Genomic DNA, 20,824 nt, shown 5'->3' on the forward strand with positions numbered 1-20,824 from the left:
TAGACTTAGCCTACATCAGAAATCTGATCTGAAACATAACTCCAAAATGAATGGTGATGCTGCTCTGTGTCAGCTGGAAGCGTGAATGTTACAGTCTCATTCAAAAACGATCCAGACAAATTTGTAACGATATGATACACATACATACATATAATACGATTAAGATGCAAATACAAGTACAACTAAAATAAATCAGATACTGATTCAGAAATGCCCCCAGAAAATTCCACACAAACAGAACTGACACAGGTAGGGATACACTGTGGCTCATGTTTATCTGATGAGTAGGTGGCACCTTGTATGAATGTGTGCGAATGGTGAATGGTGGCTGTACTGTGTAAAGCGCTTTGAGTAGTCATTAAGAATAGGGCTGGGTACTGAATTCAATACTTTTAAGGCACCGACCAAATTGCCTCTAAAATATTGAGTATCGAAAAATGCCTCGTCATTCACTACCCAATTTTAATACCCATAGAGCCAATATGCATGCAGCATTTATTCTACCAAGATCTAATAATGTTTGTGATTGGCTGTCTAACGTTGCACGTTGTAGAGACATGCAGGAAAAACTCTTTGTTACGCAGAGAGACAAGTATCATGTAGTAGGAGCTGAAAAATAAACAATAAGATTTGTGTCCGTACCAAAGTCACGGTATTGGTATCGGAACCGGTACCGTTATTGATTTTTTTTACGTTACGTAGCCCTAGTTAAGACTAGAAAAACACTATATAAAAACAGTCTATTACATTACACTGGAGGATACATTTCTCATTTAAATACTGCTGTTTCCTGCAGTTCCTGGGTCAGTGTTGTCCTTATGTGGTAATATAAATGTGGTATTTTAGTAACATTGAATGGCTGCCATTCCCCTGTAGTTAGGGGGCAGTTCGAAGTAGCATTAGCTGCTAACGTGTAAGAATGTTCTGATGTGATTGGGGAATGTAGCAAGCCAGCAGGAGAGAGGCGCGTAGCACACACCAACACCGGCCACAGAGAGACAGGGAGAGAGTGAGTTACTTTGAAATATCGGCTTTGCCTGATATATAGATTTTTTTCTGGGTCGGATATGTGGCTGTGTATCGATCTAGTCAAATCTCTGCTGCTTGCATTCGTTTTCTGATACATATTCCGACCATATCCTCTACAAACGTGACACTGACATATTTGATCTTACATAGCTTTGTTGTGCTACCCCAAGTGGCCAAAACATGTAATTAATGAAGCCTTAAGTAGAAGTATGTTTTGAAGGTACATTGACAGTTATTTCAACCTATAACTGTCAGCTGTGGGGGTTTCCCCAGGCTTGTTTGCACAGTTGCAGTAAACCCAAACCCTCGGCTTCAAAACAACAGACTATGTCAATGTTTTTTTAGTTTTTTTTTTACAGAACATATGGCAGCAGCTCGACAACCACAGTGGGGTATCCTGCGTAAACAAAGCTGACAAGTCTCATGTGACATCTCAGTAGACTGATGTGTTTACAGTCAGTTCCTGGACAAAATCAGGACATCTTATAGATCTGCTTCCTCAAACAGAGGCCACAGCCAACAGCCACCCTGAATAATCATAACCTGTATTGTCAGTAAACATGTTGGAATAATAACTGATAAATAATACAGTTTTAATAATTCAGGTTGTCAGTGACATAATCTAATACTAAAGGTATAGCTGACTACCTGGAATTAATAAAGGATGGTAGGATGTGCATGAAAGGAAACCATTTTTTGTGTGTGTGTCTGAGTATACTTTGGTTACAAACTCAGTCACATATTGCAGGAAGCCAGCATTGCAGTGGCCTCTACAGGTTTAATCATAAGGTTCAATGTCTGCCATGTGAGTGCAGTAACCCGTGTTGAACCTGTAGAGGCCAGTGCAGCACTAGTTTTCTGCCCTGTGTGATTAGTGTTTTGTTACTCTTGCCAAATTCTCATTGTGAGTTGGGACAGAGCCTTTACAGCCTGGAACAAGATATTTATATATATATATATATATATATATATATTCAAGATGAACCAGAAATCACGAGAACGTGAAACTCCCTCTGGATAAGACCAAGACCAAGCAGTGGGATGGCTGAAGCACGCCTGATTGCAATGTTCTCTATGAATGATGAATGTAAGATGCAGAGCGAGGCAGACACTCGTCTATTTTTTTTCCAGAGGAGGTAGCTGTTTGCAAAGAGGAGCACACCCCAGAGGTTTCCTTCAGTTTAATATATAAAGATCACTGCTCACAAGATAAAGGCTTGTTGGAGGTACCGGAGCTTATATTCAACATATAAATTATAAGGAAGAGCATCCCCCGCACTGCAATCTGTGCCATATTGATTTATTAAGGAAAGCTTCTTCACGCTTCTTCTTGGAAAAAAATATATTTTTGTCACATTTAGGGAACAGAAACACACTTTTTCAAGTGCAGTGAGTCTAAAAACACACACTCAAACCAAATACACAAGATGCATCAATACAAAGATTTATGTTGAGAGATTGTCAAAGTTCAAATTAAAGGGTTGGGTCACCCAAATGACAAATACCTTTTCTGACTTACCTCTAGTGGTATCTAGCCATGTACTATAGATAGTTTTGGTTTTATTAGTCCAGGTTTGGAGAGATCTGTCTCTGACATTTCAGTCTCCACATCAATACAACGGAGGTGAAAAGGGGTACTCACAGCATTGTGTAGGACAAACCTGAGCAAGTTCTTTTTTATTGGAAGTACTTTTACTAAAGGAATTGTTCCTAAGAAAACAGTCTGTGTGTTTAATAAAGAGCTGGAGTCAGAATATGGTTAGCCTAGCTCATCATAAAGACTTGAAACATGGGAAACGCAGCCTGGCTCTGTCCAAAGTAAAAAAGAAAATACAACACCTGTAAAGCTCACTTATTAACACGTTGTATTCAAGCATCAACTTCCGGGGCCTGAAAAGGGAAGCCAATGCAGAATTGCCCTAAACCTGCATAAATATTTCATTTCATGCAGGGGGCGACTTCACTGGCTCCAAAAAGAAGTCTTATTGCATGGAAGTCTCGCATTGCCGGTAAGGTTCTGGCTCTACCACACATACATAGATCATGTTTGCATTTCTTTAAACCAATCACAATCGTCTTGGGTGGTGCTAAGTAGTGATTTTATTTTCTATGCAGAGGCTTCGAAGCGTGTGTCAAGAAATCCCAGAAATTTTCCGTGAAGCGCATATCGAGGCTTGTATCGTTTTAGACAAATGACATCATTGATGACATCCGAAGCCTCGCTGCACGTCTATACCACGTGACTGGTTTACTACGTGACTACTATATCATGACCAAAAGAATTGATTTACACACGTTTTATAGCCGCATTCCTCTCAATGAAATTTGTTTATTATACAGTTTTGTTAATAATATTATACCACCAGAAAAAAATATACACTATATATAATATATAATACATAAATGGATTATGTGGAAATTGATTTTTTTTCTTCATCGTTATTCATCGAGTTAAGCCTTGTGCAAAATATAGTCAAAAATTGTCTCTGATACAGTTTATCACAGATCACATAGATCATATGTAATATATCTTTGTGTTTTACACTCTTTCACCAACAGGTGATATTGTGAGCAAATGAAGCCTCGAAAAAATGAACCCTTATGCGAACAACTTTGCTGGAAAGCTTCAACGCTTCATGAGGCTTCATCTCGCCATCACTAGTGCTAAGCTCCGGACGCAAAGACGGTGGTTCTGCAAAAAAAATGTTTTGTTTTGGCGGAACATTTGCACCCCGATAAAAGAAAACGCCACATACAATATTAAATGGAGTTAGCTGTTCACACAATACAGTAACGTGAGCTAAATCCTGAAGCTGTTATCCACGTATTTTTCCCATGACCATAATTCCTGTTGATAGGCCTACGTTCTCCTTAAAAACATTCTACCGCGTGTGTAGTCACGTGACCTTGCCTGGACCAGTCAGCTGCATGGAAAGCATAATGGAGGATAACTCAAACACCGAGTCCGAGTCAACTGAGCAACTTGTGCCCCCCAAAAAACGAAGTGTCCATCGTCTGGAAACATTGTGGCTTCAGAAAAGATGACGTATTAATAAACGTGATTAATTATTGTTCATTTATCGTTATTGAGGTAAAATGTGAAATTAATCATGATTTTAGGTAATATCATGCAGCCCTAAAGCGAGCTATTTAAATTAGCTGGGTACATGGTTAAATGTAATTTTCTCTTACCAGTGTATCGCCGTGAGTACTTCGCCCACAGCAATCTTGCCACAATCGGTCCCAAAATGTCCCAGTTAGATAGTAAATGCCGTAAACATATTCTTTGTAAATCTTCACAATCATTGCCCTAAAGAACCAAGCAAGCCTGCCTTGTTGTACGATACAAATTTTCTTGCCAAAACTTGCCACTTTCAGTGTGGCTACACACCGACCTGTCAATCAGGATAGAGCTTTAGCAATGCAAATCCATGGCACTGTGTACATTAAAATAGTGTGAACTTGTGTGGTCCTTGTTTTTCTTTTGAAACGTTGACCCTCTCACAGCGTGTTGTGTGTTTTCAGTTCGTGAAAGTTAGTTTTGGTTGCCTAAAAATGTCTTGTTCAGCGTTCGGTAGCACCTTGCCAACCAAAGCTAGCTAGCTAGTGTTAGCTGCTATCTTAAGGGAAAGATTTTCAACCAGCTTTGTGTACTGCATTACATGCAGATGAACGGCGCCAGTGACCGGAGGTCCCCACTTACCTGCCGGCAAAAGTCCGCCAGGTGTCTCGTCAGCCAGTTGAAAATCATCAAGTTTCCCTCTTTAGCGTTTAGCTTTGCACAGCACAATTGAAACCAGCCAACACTGGCTTATGGTTGGCCCACACTGAAAGATTTTTAAAATCTTAACAGATGTTGAAAATGGGAGAGACACCACACATAAAGACACGTAATGATCAATTTAGTTTTGTTCCTGTAGTGTGTGGAAAGCAACGATTTGACCAGAACAGCACACACTAACAGATTCCATTCACAAACAACCAGGGTCCCGATTCTTAAAAACGGAAATCTCACGCGATGAAATGTGACTTTAGATTATACAAACATGGCAAAAAACCTGCACTGTAGCCGTTAGCTCCGTTAGCGCTCCCCGTTTGCACTGAAGCTGTTAGATATGTTAGCGCTCCCCGTTTCCTCCACCCTCCGCTAATCAGCAAACTCTGTATGAGCAGCCTGGGTATAACAAAACTTTCAGAACCATCATCAAAAAATCAGGGCTTTGCTTGCTCTTTTGTAGGCTACTGTGTGCCCGACATCATCCTCCCCAGCTCCACCCTCTTGTCCAAATATGGTCACTTGGCTCCAAAATACTATCATGGGGACGGTCAAAATGCAAACTCCTGGCGTCACTGATGCTACATCCATTACTTTTTACAGTCTATTGGTTGTATCTCATTTGTTTAATTTGTTCTTTGAGAACCAGTTCCAGCACTGTAAACTATTAGTGTACATGAGATAAGCTACAATTAGTTAGCTTTATGTAAGCAATAATGATTTGAATTATTATATTTATGTTTGTGTTTATTTGCCCTAGACAAGTTAATGTACCGAGTGTTGTTCTAACAATGTTAGCTGTACCTAGCTAGCAACTTACTCAATTTGCCTCTGTTTGCCCACCCTTGCGTCTTCCCAATGACTTTCTATGCAATTGGTCTGTACCTAGAATTTGCACTGCACACCTTAATGCAAGGTTTAGACTTCACAATATATTTTGTCCATAATGATGGTCACAGTGTCAGATTAGGGGGTTACAGTGTCATGCATTCTTGTCGTAACTTGTCTGAGAGACATGACTACATGTTGGTACTGGGCCAATCATAGCTGCCATCTTGCATGGCGTGCATAATGTCATTGGGAAGGAGATGCTAGGGACGTTTGACGTTTTCCGAGAAACGATGGTGTCTGAAGCGGTGTGTATTATACTGGCTGTCTTGCTCTGAAAAGCCTAAGAAAAGAAAAAAAACATTGGAAAAAGAAAACCTGTTCTTTGGTCGCACAAAGAGGATAGTATTGGTTGTCAATCCTTCAAAGAGAACTTAGGTTAGCTGTTTGATTTTATGCTCTTATTGGGTCAAAGTCACGGACGTGGATCATGTCGTGGAAGGCAAAAACAATGACAGAAAGACTAGCATGTTGCTTGTCGTCCTGTCAACACACTACACGGGACACAACGATCGATTGTTGGACCCGACACCCTTAATCTGCCAGGTTGGGCTATAACCGGGCTGAAATTGTGATGTCTGAACCTGGCATTGTAGGTGTTGGTACATTTGAACTTTGAACAGGGCCAGCTCACATATTTCCTCCTACCTTTACATACACTGTACATATCGATATATATAGTTAATACATAGAGTCCTTTCCATAAAAGTAAACCCAATTAAATGTATATAAATACATTCTCATGAAAAAACTTCATTTCATTATTCTCTCCCCACACAAAAACTATTTCATTATTCTCTGCCCCTCCACTATTTTTCAGTCTTTTCTATTTTCAGTCTTGCCTCATTGTATCTGCACTCCCATGTTCACAGCCATCCTCCTATCCTCGCCCATCTCCTCCATTTATGTTCTCCCCTCATCTTTTCAGCCTCACTGCTTGATTGTTTTGGCTCCTTGTACCACCCTTCTGTTTACTGCACTGACATCCTCTTATTTTTCACCCCTCAGTTTCCTCCTAGGCATGTTTATTTCTCTCTCTGTAGCTTGGAGAGAGTGCAACATTGCAACACAGTTGCAGATGTCAGCAAAGCAAGTCCTGTTTTCTCTCAGCTTCCTTTGCATGCATGGTCAGCACTGGAGACCATATAGGTAGATGTCTGTGCTGCTGCCACAGTCCTGGATCCATACCCCCAGATATTACTCTAATGGGTCTCTGCGTCCTTGTTCAAATTTCTGATAATCTTTCCCTCTGGTATCTCTTTCTGTATCTTCTACAGCTAGTGCCTAATAACTGCACTTCTCACCAACCTCTCTTCCAGCTGTGCTCAGTCTTGAAGAAGATACATTTCTTTTAGCAGATCTTTCAGAAATTAGATATGAGCATTGTGTCCTGTAAAAAAAGACAGTAAACTAGACTGAAAATTATGCGTTAAATGATTTATTTATGAGGACGTCAGTTTCCTCCCTCCAGTGAAGCTTGCGAGGACTATCATGCCTGATTTCGCCCTCCAAACATGTTTGTCTATCCCACAAAATATATCAGATGCTAATGGATTTTAATGAGGCTTTGGGGAATAATGTGTTTCAGTGATTGGCCTAAGGAAAGGAAATAATGTTTGATTTGGTAGCATATCTGTAATATTTTTGACTTATGGCTTCACTATAACTCTGCATTGTCTAATAGGAGATGATGTAGGCTATTTATTGTGCACTTATCTTAAGTAAAGCTAAAATCAGAGTTTATTTATTACATATAAATTAGGGCTGTCAAACGATAAATTTTTTTATCGCGATTAATCGCCAAATTCCTATAGTTAATCGCGATTAATCGCATGTTTTACCACATGAATAAAATTCTATTATTTTGCATTTCAGAACTGTTTTTAAGTACATATTAACAATGGAAAGCAATTCTTACCAGTGTATCTTAATTGGGAATCAAATGAATGCAAAGAAAGTTACTTTATGAACTTGACTTTGAGATTTGTAATTGTTTATTATTTATTTACTGTAAACAAAAGAAAAATGTGTGAATCTGTCATTATTGCACAATTCCTACAAGTACCTAACCTAACTGAGATGTAACACTAACACTTTGCTTATACAGTACAAACAAAATGGTCCAAAAACCGGATGCCACAGCAGGACATTTGTAACCTTTACGTTTTTCTAATAAGGAATGTAACAATTCTCCTGGACAGAAAAGGTGGTGGACAATGTCCCAAATGACAAAAACAGTCAAAAAAACTATACAAACAACACAGTCCTAAAACTGTATGCCGATATACATAGTCAATATAGTGTGCAGTAACTTCTAAATAATTTTCATTACTCACTGACGTCCAGTGATCACTGGTTAATGAGACAGCGTTTGCAGCACTTTGCAGCAGTTCCAGTGTGGCTGCTTTCTCCGTGTCATACAGGCTGTGTATGCGTGAAACTACTGTCCCCTCGACAACTTTTTAAAAGTAAACTTTCCATTCAGAATCTTATTGGCATCCATTTCGTTGTCTCGCGCTCGCCATCCACTCAAAACGTAACGTTAGCCTACTACTCTTTGGCCGGCTCGCAAGCCCAAACAAGTGTGTGCCTGTTGTTTTGTTTCCGGTCTAGCTAGATCCGGTGTGGTGTTGTAGTTTTTTTAACGTTACTAGTTGTTGCAAACGCATGTGAAAAAAACTAAGTTTGCTAGGCCAAAAAGAACGTTAATCTCGCAATAAAAAAATTGACACCGTTAAAATGGGTTTGCGTTGACGCCGTTAATAACGCGTTTAACTGACAGCACTAACAAAAATGTATTTCACTTACCACTTATCTAGCCGATAGCAGATAGCTTTAGGTTTTAAGGTTTTTGCCTCCACTGCGATACAATGGAGGGGTATGGAATTTTGTCAAAACAATAAATAAATAAATAAAATGGCAACATCCCCTTCTAAATATGACAATCAGGTCCGGTCATTGTCCAGAGTTGCCTCCTCACACTTGTAGCACACAACAGGAGATTGTCCGTGTTAGATGATTCTTAAAGGAGAATTCTGGTTGATTTCAACACGTAGCTATGTTGTTTGTTGTCACGTAGTGCTGTCAGTAGCGAGAAAAACGAAAATAATCGGTGTTGCCCACACCGAGTTATGCTACTGCTAGCTTTTTCACCCAGGCGGCTGAAACGGGGCAGGTTTTAAACGTGCTTTTAGCCTCTGAACATGTTCGAGATTTCATTACAAGTGCCTACCCATGTGAAGTGATTCCTTCTGAGTGAACACAGTGAATATGGCTGCAGAACATGTGAAAGAAATGCATAAAAGTTGTGTTAATTCATACCTCTGTTTAGTTCTGGTGTTGAGACTGCAAGACGAGTGCTTAGGGACCATCTACAATAATCGGCCGTCGGACAGTCTAGCGAGGTCGGTGACTCGAGTCTTTTCGGTGTGTTCCGTGCCGTCGTCAGCCGGAGGAGTTGTCGCCCTTCATTTTGGCCGACCTGACTTGCTGGGTCGGTCGGAGGGTGGGCAGTTGGACTCACACCACCAATCTGATTGGTGGAGTGCTAACCCGGAAATAACGAGCGGGACGAGTGACAAACGCCACTCAAAATCTGACGAAAATCTTTTAAACTGACCTTTGTCGAACTGCATGGCCTATTTCTCGCTTAAAATGTTTTCAGAAACACGTTTCAGTGAACTATTTTCGTAAAATACGAGATCGTATTTCGAACAAGCCACCATTACTATCGGCTGGAGAAACCAGACCCACGTGACGCGTTCGTCATTTCCGGTTTTCATTTTTTGGGCGAGACACGCACGGGCAGAACGTACACTCAAGACGCTCGGTGTGTTCCGAGGCACTTTTTGGACCTCGGGGAGCCAACTGATCAGTCTGACTGCCTTTTCTGCCGACGGTCAGCCGTCAGGTTGGTGTGTCAGGGGCTTAAGAGAACTACGGCGGCCAACACGAAAACACGAATGAAACTATCAAGAGCCATTGAAAACATGGCAGCGCAACATGGTGGACTCTGCAGAAGAGGACCAGTTCAGTATGTAGTTATAAACTGCTCATTCTAAAGATTATTTTTTTTGGGCTTTTGCGCCCGCTCTACCAACTGAACTATCTGGTCCATTGACTAATTTGTAATATAAATATATATAAATGTGTATGTATAATTGGTGCAGCTTTAATAATTGCTATATGGTTAATATTCAATGTATCTATATATTTAGGAATTTGCCATTTCAATAATATTTCTTGAAACTAGGCACCAACACAATTGCTATCACAAACCCAGGGCACCAGTGGGTGTTGCTAACTAATATTAACAAGGGCACAACCACAGTCCTGGTGCAGCATGGCAGTGGCTGGAAGAGAGGCGGGAGCAGGATGAATACATTATTACTAGGAGAACTGCAGTGTCAGCAAGTGGAGTTTTAATGATGGCGAGCTTCAATAATAGCCAATCACATCCACTCCTCTAATCCCCTTTGAAGGAGTAACTGCTCCCAGTTTGAAAATCCTGACCATGCAGCCATTTAGCAGTTTCTGCATGTTCTGCGACACAATAACTGCAAGACTTTAGAGGGTGCAATGTCACAGCTGGGTGTGGTCCCAACTCCCAAGTGCAACTATTCACACCTGACCACACCCAGCTGTGATGTTCGGTGGTCAGATTGCAACACATTGAACCTTTTTATCTAAAGAGGGCACTGCTTTCACTATATACAAGACAGCAGGCTTTACACTCTGACTTTGGGCGTGGTGGTTTGGATCAGCTATAGACACTATTGATTTCTGATGTGGTCTGACAACACGTCGTACAAACTAGTTTTGAACGAGCATAACTCAACCCTGAGACATCCTATTAAGTTGTGAATTATTTATTGTTGAGAACCACTCATTAATCATGAACAGTGAGGGTGTGCTCACTTTTAGTTTGACCCACTGTCTAAAAAGTCGGGGCACTGTCTAAAAAGTCCGGGCATTTTCAAAATTTGAGGGGCATTCAAAAAAAATTATTATTAATTTTAGTGCATAAAATTGCAGTTTTTTTGATGTGAAATGACACCAGATTAAAATGCATAGAGTAATCATCACCTTGTGCCAACATGAGTAAATAAAAAGCATTCTATTGCTATCATCAGTGCAAATATATGTAACAATGCTGTTTGTGTGAGTGTATGTAAGAGACGAAAATGGAAATTAAATGAATTGAATGAAACAAAAATGAATGGCTTGATGTAGTATTAGGATATTGGCCAAAATTGTAAAAATATATATATTTTTTTAAATTTTGGGAATCGTTATTTGCCCCTTAATCACATACAACAACATTTTTGGGGCATTTTTTCCTCTTAGCCTCCCTTAATTTCTGACACTGGTCACTAGCCTCAGGAAGGAACTAGTTTTGATGGAACATGTGTACGTTCAAAAGTAGTTTTACAGAAAACAACAGAAAACTCAGATTGGACAGATAGTCTACCTAACTGTCTGGATTTACCCTGCAGAGATCTGAGGAGCAGTTAACCATAGTCCTCACAAATCCACCAGAGTTTAAACACAACACAAAGAAAGAGGAAGGTGAGGGACATCCGGCCGAAAATTAGGGACGTCCGGCCGAATTTCCAGCACCACCAGAGCAAACCCAGAAATTAAACTTCGTCGATATAGACTACACACATAGTGAATCGCAACTTCTTAATCAAAAGTATTTAATAAGAATCCAAAATTAAGACAATAAAGTAGCAAGCTATAGACTTAAATGAGTAGTCAGCTGTTTGACGCTTATAGAAAGCTCTGCTTATATCAATCATGAAACCTTATGAACCCCTTAATAAAAAGTGCATGTGCACATGAGGGGACAGGCTTCATTTCTGACAATCACATAGGCTATGAAAGCATATATTTTTTTTATGTTGTAAGGAAATATGAAAAACAGAAAGTTAATTCTTTATTTTAAAAAAAAGAAGTTTGGTGCACTCCTACTTCCAACGTCTACGCTACAGAGGATGATTCCTACACTCTAAGAAATGTCTGTGTATTACAGTATTTTAACAGAAATTGTCCATAGAATGTGATTCTCAGTGGTATTTTAGTTTTTTTTTACATTTTTGAATTGCATAATTTGTGCTCTGACAACATCCTTGGTTGGTTTTGGGAGATTAAAGAAGTCCATGTTTTTGGCGCTTTTTCCGACGTTTTTTGTAGTTTTTTTGGAAGTTTTTTAGAAGTTTAGGCTACTAACTGAGCAGCTTTGTATGACAGAATTGTACATAGGCCTAACAGAAAATGTTCTGTATTTTAACTGTAGCTACACACACAACTTTAGTTTTCAATTACGTGAAAAAAAAAGTCTGAACTGCCAGAACATTTTCTGTTATTTTACAGATTTATTTCTTAGAGTGTAGTAATAATTCCTGCGGCGGCACCATCAATCCAAAATGTCCTCGTGCCCCCAACAACTATCTGTATCTAAGACAGTTACATTGTTTAAGTGGATTCCTGCTCCGCAGATGAACCGTTTTCATCTCAATGACTCTATGATCTTTCCTCTAGCACCAGCTCCAGTAACTCTTCCATATTGTGGAGTGTAATGAACACTGCAAATTAGCTCTCTTACTGTCTGAAAAGCCTTTGTCTTTCTCTTGTCCTTCATCTATCTCCCTCTGTTGTCCACCACATGCACATTCCATTTTCTAGTCCAGCATTTATCCTCCCACTATTATCATTTACTGAATCCCAGTTTTTCTTCTCCCTGTCCCTTCTTTTTGAGAGAGTTCTGTTCGTTATATAAAAACAAAAGGTTCTTTCCCTGCTGCCAGTAGAAAGAAAATCTGTTTTCTTTTTCCTTTTTGTTCCTGTCTGGGTCCTGCTGCTTTGCTCTGCTGCTCCCCACCCCTCCCTCCCTCTTCCCCCTCCCTCCCTTCTTCCCCCCCTCCCTTCTTCTCCCTCCTCCCTCCCTTCCTCTGCTTTTGCTGGCTCTGCTTTCATTCTAGCCTCCTCCCCCCTCTCCTCAGCTCCTCCATCCCTCCGTCTTCCCTCTAGAGAATAGGGGTCATTGCACAAATGATTACTCAGACCCCTGTCGCCATGGCAATGCTGCCATGTAACAGGCGACAGGCACGCATCGAGCAACAGCAAAGACGCCGATTAGTAAGCTGGTGATGGAGAAAGCAAGCACTGCCTTTGTGTAACTCTGTTTTGCCTCCATTTTATTTTTTTATTTTTTTTAAACAGCCTGTGTTTTTTCTGTGTCTCCAGCTAACTGGGGTGGAGGGAATGAGGGGAGGGGGAACGGTGGAGCCGAAAGAAGCCTGCAAACATTCTGTTCACAGCCTTCCAGCTTTGTCTCCTTTCCCTGCTTGCCTTCTGTGTCTGAATGAGGACTGCTGTTGGTTTATTTCCACAGCCGTTTAGAAACGGTTTTAACGATTCTTTTAGCATCAAATCCTTTCTGAACAGTTAGCCAGAGTCTAGAGTTTGCAGGTATGGTGGACAACTTGTACATTTGAGCGATATTTTAACCCTCATGCTGTCCTCGGGTCAAATTTTTTTGACTCGTTTTCAAAGTTTCTACATCAGAAATATGGCTTTCGTTTCATCCAAATTTCCCAAAAATATAACATGGATGGTTCCATACGCTAAGTGATGATCACTACCTTTATGGTCTACCCAGGTGAAAATCTGTGATCATCCATCAACATATGTTTCTCTGACCTTAACTATTAGTCAAGATCATTCCTAATTTCTGCTCATTTTACTCAAAAATTACCGATAATTTCATGTAAATGATGTTTGTTCACCATCAATTCCATAATGAAGTGTAAAACTAGTGGTAACAACTTGAATGAAGTTGGCTAAATATAACACATACAATAACATACAATTGGGTAATCATCAAGAGGCTACTTTATGCTTTATAAACAGGCAAACCAAACCGGAGGACAACAAGTGCATGGTCGACGGGAAGACAATACGAAGGTTAAAACAAAGTTTTGTACAACAAACTGAATAGTTCCTGTTTATGAGTTAATCTAGCTTCTAATTGGTTTTGTAGGCTCTCTTTCCCCTTTCCTGCAGTGGGAACTATCAAAGCCTTGTAAAGCCATGGAACCAGTCCACTTTTTAAATGATAGATTCACCCAAAATTCAAAAAAACATATTTTCTCACATACCCCCAGTGATACCTTTGAGATTTCTGCCCCCTCTCTAATACAATGGAGGGTAATCTACTGTGATTTCCAAATCAAATTAACGTGCAATAAATGTAAATAAAAATCCTACCTTTGGATTTTTGGGTGAACGAAGCGCCACTGTAGCGCCACCGTGAGGTTGACATTCTTAGCTTTGAGTGACATGTCTTGACAACTATCGGATGGTTTGCTGTGAAATTTGGAACAACTATCAAGGATGAAGCCTAAACCTTTGGTGAAGCCTTGGCAAAACGAATATACATTCCCATCAGCCTGAGCTGTACTTTGTGTTTAGTGCTAATTAGCAAATGTTAGCATTATTATTATTATTATGATTATTATTAATAATTAACATTATTCATATGTTGTGAATAATGTTACATTCCATATTCCATTCTGTGAGAACTCTGAAGAAAGTTGTTTTCATCCGTTTTATTTGTATCCTAAATTGCAACACTGTTTTCCTATCTGTGTAGTCTCGCATTGCCAGACCTTCCTCCACAGTGCTGCGGAGGAGGGTCCACACAGCATTCCGGGATGGAAGAAAAAGTGCTCTGGTTTATTGGCATTTCTTTAAACCAATCACAATAATCTTGGGCGGTGCTAAGTAGCTCAAGTAGAGGGGACCCTGAATAGTCAACCTGATTTGACCGCCAATCTCACAGTTGAATTTTCGCAGAGGCATAAGGCCCAGTTCAGACCAAAGATTCGCAACGAGACGAGTTGATACTTGCAACTTCTTGCAACGAGCCGGTCTGTAGCGTTCTGAAAGCTGCTAGTTCACACCAATGCGACGAGACGAGACGGGGTATCATCTCCATAACAACACCTCTTTGTATTTCTGTTCTAACTTCCGACTTCCAGGCTTTTTGTGGTTGGGTATATCATTTGTTGCATCTACATGTGAATGTGGATAACGTTAGTGATAGTGAGATGCTTGCTACAGTTACATTGCTAGTGATGAATCGGCAAAAACACGTTTTACTTTGTTCTAACACCGCTGGGCGCTCCCTCTCTTCAGTCACTCTATCTCGCACGACCATATCGTTACCGTGCTTTCGGGCGGTCGTTGAGGCTCCGTCTAAAACTCTGCCATTTCGACCAGCTGTTTCTAGCATTAAAATAAAAATAGATTATGGATCATTTTATTTCTATAGTTCATAGCTGACTTTACCAGCTGACTTCTCTATTGGCTGTTGAAACAGGTGACGTCTCTTACGTTCTAAAACCAGCCTATGGAGACTCAACGAGTTGACTTCTCTATTGGCTGTTGAAACAGGAGACGTCTCTTACGTTCTAAAACCAGCCTCTGGAGAATCGACCAGCCGACTTCTCTATTGGCTGCTGAAACAGGAGACGTCTCTTACGTTCTAAAACCAGCCTCTGGAGACTCGACGAGCTGACTTCTCTATTGGCTGTAGAAACAGGTGACGTCCCTTATGTTCTAAAACCAGCCTCTGCGACTTGAACAGCTGAGTCGTAGCGACACCGTCAGCTGGCTTGAGTCGAGCTGAGACGGGCCAGTTCTGACCGCTGCAACTTTTCCCTGCGACGTTCTAAAACGGTTTTGTCTCGTCGCAAATCTTTGGTCTGTCCTGGGCTTAAATGTAAATATGAATGTGGATAACGTTGGCGATAGTGACATACTTGCAGTAGCATTTCTAGTGATGAAATGGCGAAAGCATTTTATGACTCACTGCTTTGTTCAATCGCCGCTCGCTCTCTTCAGTCACTCTCTAGCTCGCTCGACCACATACCGTGCTTGCGGGCGCTCGTTGAGCCTCCGTCCAAAACTCTGCCACTTCCACCAGCTGACAGTTTGTAACAAAAAAATAAAATGTATCATGGATCATTTTATTTCTATAGTTAAGAAACAAGGATTATGCCAATTTGGCTATATGGGGGTGCTCAATATCTGATTTCACATAAAACAACCTGTTATCTCCCAATACGTTAATATACAGCCTATTATGATATAAATATCAACATATTGCTGTAAATAAAAAGGTGAAAAAAGAGGTTTTTAATAAATCTTTTCAAATTGCGTGAATACATCCAACCGCCTCATGACAGATTTAAGTTCACTTTCCATGATCCGTGACCAACGGTCCCCCAATTCTGATTCGACTATGTAAATTCTTAGTCGGGGACACTACTACTTTCAATACAGCTTGATGTTCATTTTGTAAATTAAGGTCCCATTTATTTTAAAATATACGATAAATCAGGAGATGCATGTGGCTACACACCGACCTCATTCTCCCGGTGCTCCCGATTAGGGACCAATCCGGGCCTGTCTTCTGCTCCGTTCATTCTCTCTCGTATGCTCACACCGCATCTCCCATCACTTTCTGTGAGAATGAATATTGGAATTACATCCATCAGGTAAAAAAAAAATCACAACTTCAAATGAATGGTAATGTAGCTCTGTGTCTGCTGGATGTGTAAATAGACACATCCAAGAGACTGCTCGTCATATGAACTCAAAAGGTGAGGATAATATTCTCCAGTCTTGTTTTTTTCAGGAGCAGTAGCTCTCTATAGAATTTGCAGGTGACTCCGGCAGAAAGATGAGCCTTCATTGTCAACGTAGGCTATTTTTTGATAGGTATTCTAGTGCATTCTACTTGTAATAAGATAGAAGGAGTTAAACAGTGGAGGGGCTTATAACACAACTCTTCTTGGAAAATGAGTAAAACTCTTGACAGCAAAAGGGAAAATGTAAAAAAGCTTATGAATCAACCTGGCATGTCTTTTGTGTTCACCTCTCTTTCGTTTTGACAAATTATGATTCCAACAATGGAAAAGTTGTCAAATGTAAATATGACAATTAACAACTAATGACTAATGACTTGTAGCAAGCCCACCCCCTTCAAAATATGACAATATACCCTTCATGAATATTAATGCCACATAAATAATAAAACACATTCAAGGACTCCTGCAATATAAGTTACTTTCTCATTTGTGTAGTTTACAGTGGTATTATCAGAGAATCTTCCCTATTGCTGCCACAGGTCGCCATATGACCATAGCCATTTTTAAGTATGATTTCCGGACTATGTTCAAGGAATTATGTCCCGACATAGTCCAGGGTTTCCCACACATGTAGCACACAACAGGAGATAGTCCGTGTCAGATGCGTAAGATGTTGTGGCCCTCTTCCCTATGGGGTTCGGGAAAGTTAGATTTTCCAGCTCGCTCCGTTAGTGGTGAAGGAGTGGCTAAGGCGAACGCTAGCGATGCTAAGCCGATGTCACGACCAAACGTTAGCAATTGGTTATGGCAGATTCAGAGTGGCTCTAGGCATATCCAATAGTTTTAAACTTCAACAGAGTACCCACATTCAAGGAAGTTAACACTTCAATTCACATCAATGGAGAGTGACCAGACTCTCTGTACAAATGAAATGTACGAGAGTCTGGTAGGACCAGGCTAGCAGTGTATAACCTGCAGCTTAAAACCACAAAGGGCGGAAACAAATTCTGAAACACTGTAATCATGGATGTTGAGCCATTTTCTGTAGTGGTTGGGCCTGTTGGCACCCTGAACTGTGGTTGGTGCTATTCACCTGCTTGCATGAACATCATATGATTCCAAGGTGGGCGGAGGATTATGCTGCTGTTGATGGCTGATGAAATGTGCTCTGCCACTCCATCACCACCTGGCCATGGTGCCAGTAGCCAGTATATCCAAGACGTTCCACTTCCGGGATTGCTCCACTGCCGCCGGAAATTCCGCCGGATGCACCTCTTTTCGGCCAGATGTCTGTTTCCTTCCGCTTTCTTTATGTTTGAATTTTAAACTCTGGTGGACTTCTGAGGACTATGGTTAACTGCTCCTCAGATTTTTGCAGGGTAAATCCAGACAGCTAGCTAGACTATCTGTCCATCTGAGTTTTCTCTCACACGACTAAAACAACTTTTGAAGGTACACACATTTCACCAAAACAAGTTCCTTCCTGAGGTTATTTAGCAGGCGGCACCGTGGCTCCATGTCGCGTTCAGCGCCACCCAATGCGATTGTGATTGGTTAAAAGAAATGCCAATAAACCAGAGCACGTTTTTCTCCCATCCCAGAATGCTGTGTGGACTAGCCAGACTCTCCTCCGCAGCGCTGTGGAGGAAGGTCTGGCAATGCGAGACTATGGGGCCAGCAATAGCAGCTTTCTCCCAAGGCCTTTGGGAAGCTGCTAAAGATGGGCTCCAAGGTTCCTTGACTAAGCCAAAAAGGACTTATTGGTACCTCACTGTTGCCCCACGCACGAGAGCTCACTCTTCAAATTTGACATAGTCTCGCATTGCCAGACCTATCACTACAGCATTGTGGAGTAACTTCAGGAAACACCACAGATACATTCCAGGATAGGAGAAAAAAAAAAACACTCTGGGTTGTTTTGCATTTCAAACCAATCACAATCGTCTTGGCCGGTGCTAAGTTCTGGACACAGCGACGGTGGCTCTGCAAAATTGTCTCAGGAAGGAACTTGTTTAGGTGGAACATTTGCACCACGCCACATACAATAATAAATGAGGTTAACTGTTTGGGGGAATTACTAGAATTGTTGGGTCTTTGTAAATTATAGAGTGTGGTCTAGACCTACTCTTTCTGTAAAGTGTCTTCAGATAATCTTGTTATGATTTGATACTATAAATAAAATTGAATTGAATTGAAAAATGTACACAATACAGTAATCTGAGTTATTTAAATGAACTGGATACATGGTTAAACGTTATTCACTCTTACCAGTGAATTGCCGTGTGTACTTCGTCCACAGCAATCCCGCTAATCAGTCCCAAAACGCCCCAGTTAGAGAGTAAATGCCGTGAACATATTATTTTTAAATCTTTACAATCATTCACCAAAAGAACCAAGCAGGCCTGCCTTGTTGCACGATCCAAATTTTCTTCAAAACTTGCCATTTAGCTCGCTAGCTGGAAATTCGTTGTTATTTCCCAGAGCGAAGAGATTTTGGGAACGGCAACACACAGAGAGCAGATGTCAGGCTTTGTCCTGTAAATGTACTTCCGCTGATCCAGACTAAAATTAACATGATCCAGCTATAAGGTTTGAACTTTTTGTCCAACATTACAGCAGGTAAGTCCTTTTGGCGGTATTTATTTAATCCAAAAGGACCTGAAACTTCACCTGAGAGTTGGCGCAAAGGGGAAAAAGACAAATGTCAAAAAGACCAAGTGTCCGTATTTTACGAGATGAGTGTGAGAACCTGTTGCAAAAAGGCAGTCAGGAATTTTTTGGGGTTATGGCCGAGGACGTGCTTACCTGTAGATATATTTCAAGGCAATCCATCCAATGTGTGTGAATTTAGAAGATTTGTTGGATTTTGAAAAATGAAGCAATTTCATGGCTGTCATGGTCCTAGATGACTTTGATGTGACTAAAGGAACCATTTCTTTTGTTGCTGTTGCATCATCAGAGCAAGCGGGGCAATGAGCCGGGCCAGGCCACAGAAAATGCTTTATTATGATTCAATTACCCCAGAGAGGCCAACGGTGAGTTAGGTGTGGAGGTCATCAGACAAGAAGAAGGACGTTTTGTCCATCAGCTCTCCATCTCTAAAGACACTCAGGCGCTAACACACTAAGATCTTAAAGGAAAAGAGAAGAGATGGGAATAACTACTCTGTTGTAGTGAAGCTGTCAGCAAAGTAGAGGGGAAAAACTTTCTCTTTTAATTACACTGTGTTGGAAATTTAGTAACTGAGTAAATGTTAGTTGCATTTTAATGTTACATGTTTAAACACAACCACCAAGCCTTTTTTCATAATGGTACATTTTAGAGTACTCCAACAATTTAGTATTGCACAAAGTTAAGCCAACTCACAAGAGAGATTTTTAAAGACAAACTGCAAAAACACTAAATCCTAAACCTCCTATTATGCAACTCAATAGTGTATTTTTTTTATACCCTAACTGGGTGATAAACATCCATGTCTTGCAAACTCCACACCTGCTTTCTGTTATAAATGTATGTTCTCCATTCATCCTTCCTTCAATTATATGAAGTCTTCCAGTGCCAGATGCTGAAAAACAGTCCCACACCATGATGCTCCCACCTCCAAACTTCACTGTTAGCATGGTGTTTTTAGTGTGATGTGCAGTGCCATTTCTCCTCCAAACATGGTGTATGCTATGACATCCAGAGAGTTAAATTTTGGTCTCATCTGACCAGATTATATTCTCCCAATATGTCATTGGCTTGTCCAGATGTTGTGCAGCAAACTTTAAGCGAGCTTCCACATCCCTTTTCTTGAGTAGTGGTGTCTCGTGTGGTGTGCGTCTATAGAGGCCATGGCGGTTGAGTGCATTACTAATAGTTTTCTTTGAAACAACTGTACCTGCTTCTTCCAGGTCTTTCTGAATATCTCCGCGAGTGGTCCTTGGTTCTTCGACAACTCTTCAAAGTATTCTATGGACTCTGTCAGAAATCTTTCGAGGAGTTCCTGGTTGTGGCCGGTTAATGGTGAAATGATGTTCTTTCCACTTCTGGATAATGGCCCCAACAGTGCTCACTGGAACTTTCAGAAGTTTAGATATTCGCCTGTAACCAATGCCATCCGTATGTTTTTCTACAATAAGCTTGCGAAGGTCTTGGGACAGCTCTTTGCTTTTACCCATCATGAAATGCTTCTTGAGTGACACCATGGTAATGAGAAACCTTTTTATAGGCCATCAATTGAGACTAATCCAGTTGATATTAATTTGCACTAATAGGGGGCAGGATTGCTTCCTAAATACTGACAGATTTCAGCTGGTTTATTGGATTCCCATGCCTTTTTACACCCATTTTTCTTCATGTGTTCAATATTTATTGCCATTATCATTCCACTTTATTACACATAACTTTTGTCATGGACATACATGTTTTCATTTCTTTGTATGTGTGGATTACATGGGTTGTTACTGACATCTGGTGAACATTTCATTCCAAT

General features: G+C 40.6%; 1 long non-coding RNA gene across 1 annotated transcript; it reads right to left on the reverse strand.

Annotated features, from left to right (window-relative positions):
* Positions 1-701: 701 nt before the first annotated feature.
* LOC118493052 lies at positions 702-14,760 on the reverse strand. Its single transcript, XR_004894995.1, has 3 exons — positions 14,593-14,760; positions 8,339-8,342; positions 702-714 (listed from the first exon to the last, which is right to left on the reverse strand). It is a non-coding gene; the product is annotated as an uncharacterized LOC118493052 (long non-coding RNA).
* Between the last annotated feature and the right edge of the window lie 6,064 nt (positions 14,761-20,824).

This window comes from Sander lucioperca, chromosome 14, assembly GCF_008315115.2.
Source record: "Sander lucioperca isolate FBNREF2018 chromosome 14, SLUC_FBN_1.2, whole genome shotgun sequence".
In the NCBI taxonomy this organism is placed as follows: Eukaryota; Metazoa; Chordata; class Actinopteri; order Perciformes; family Percidae; genus Sander; species Sander lucioperca.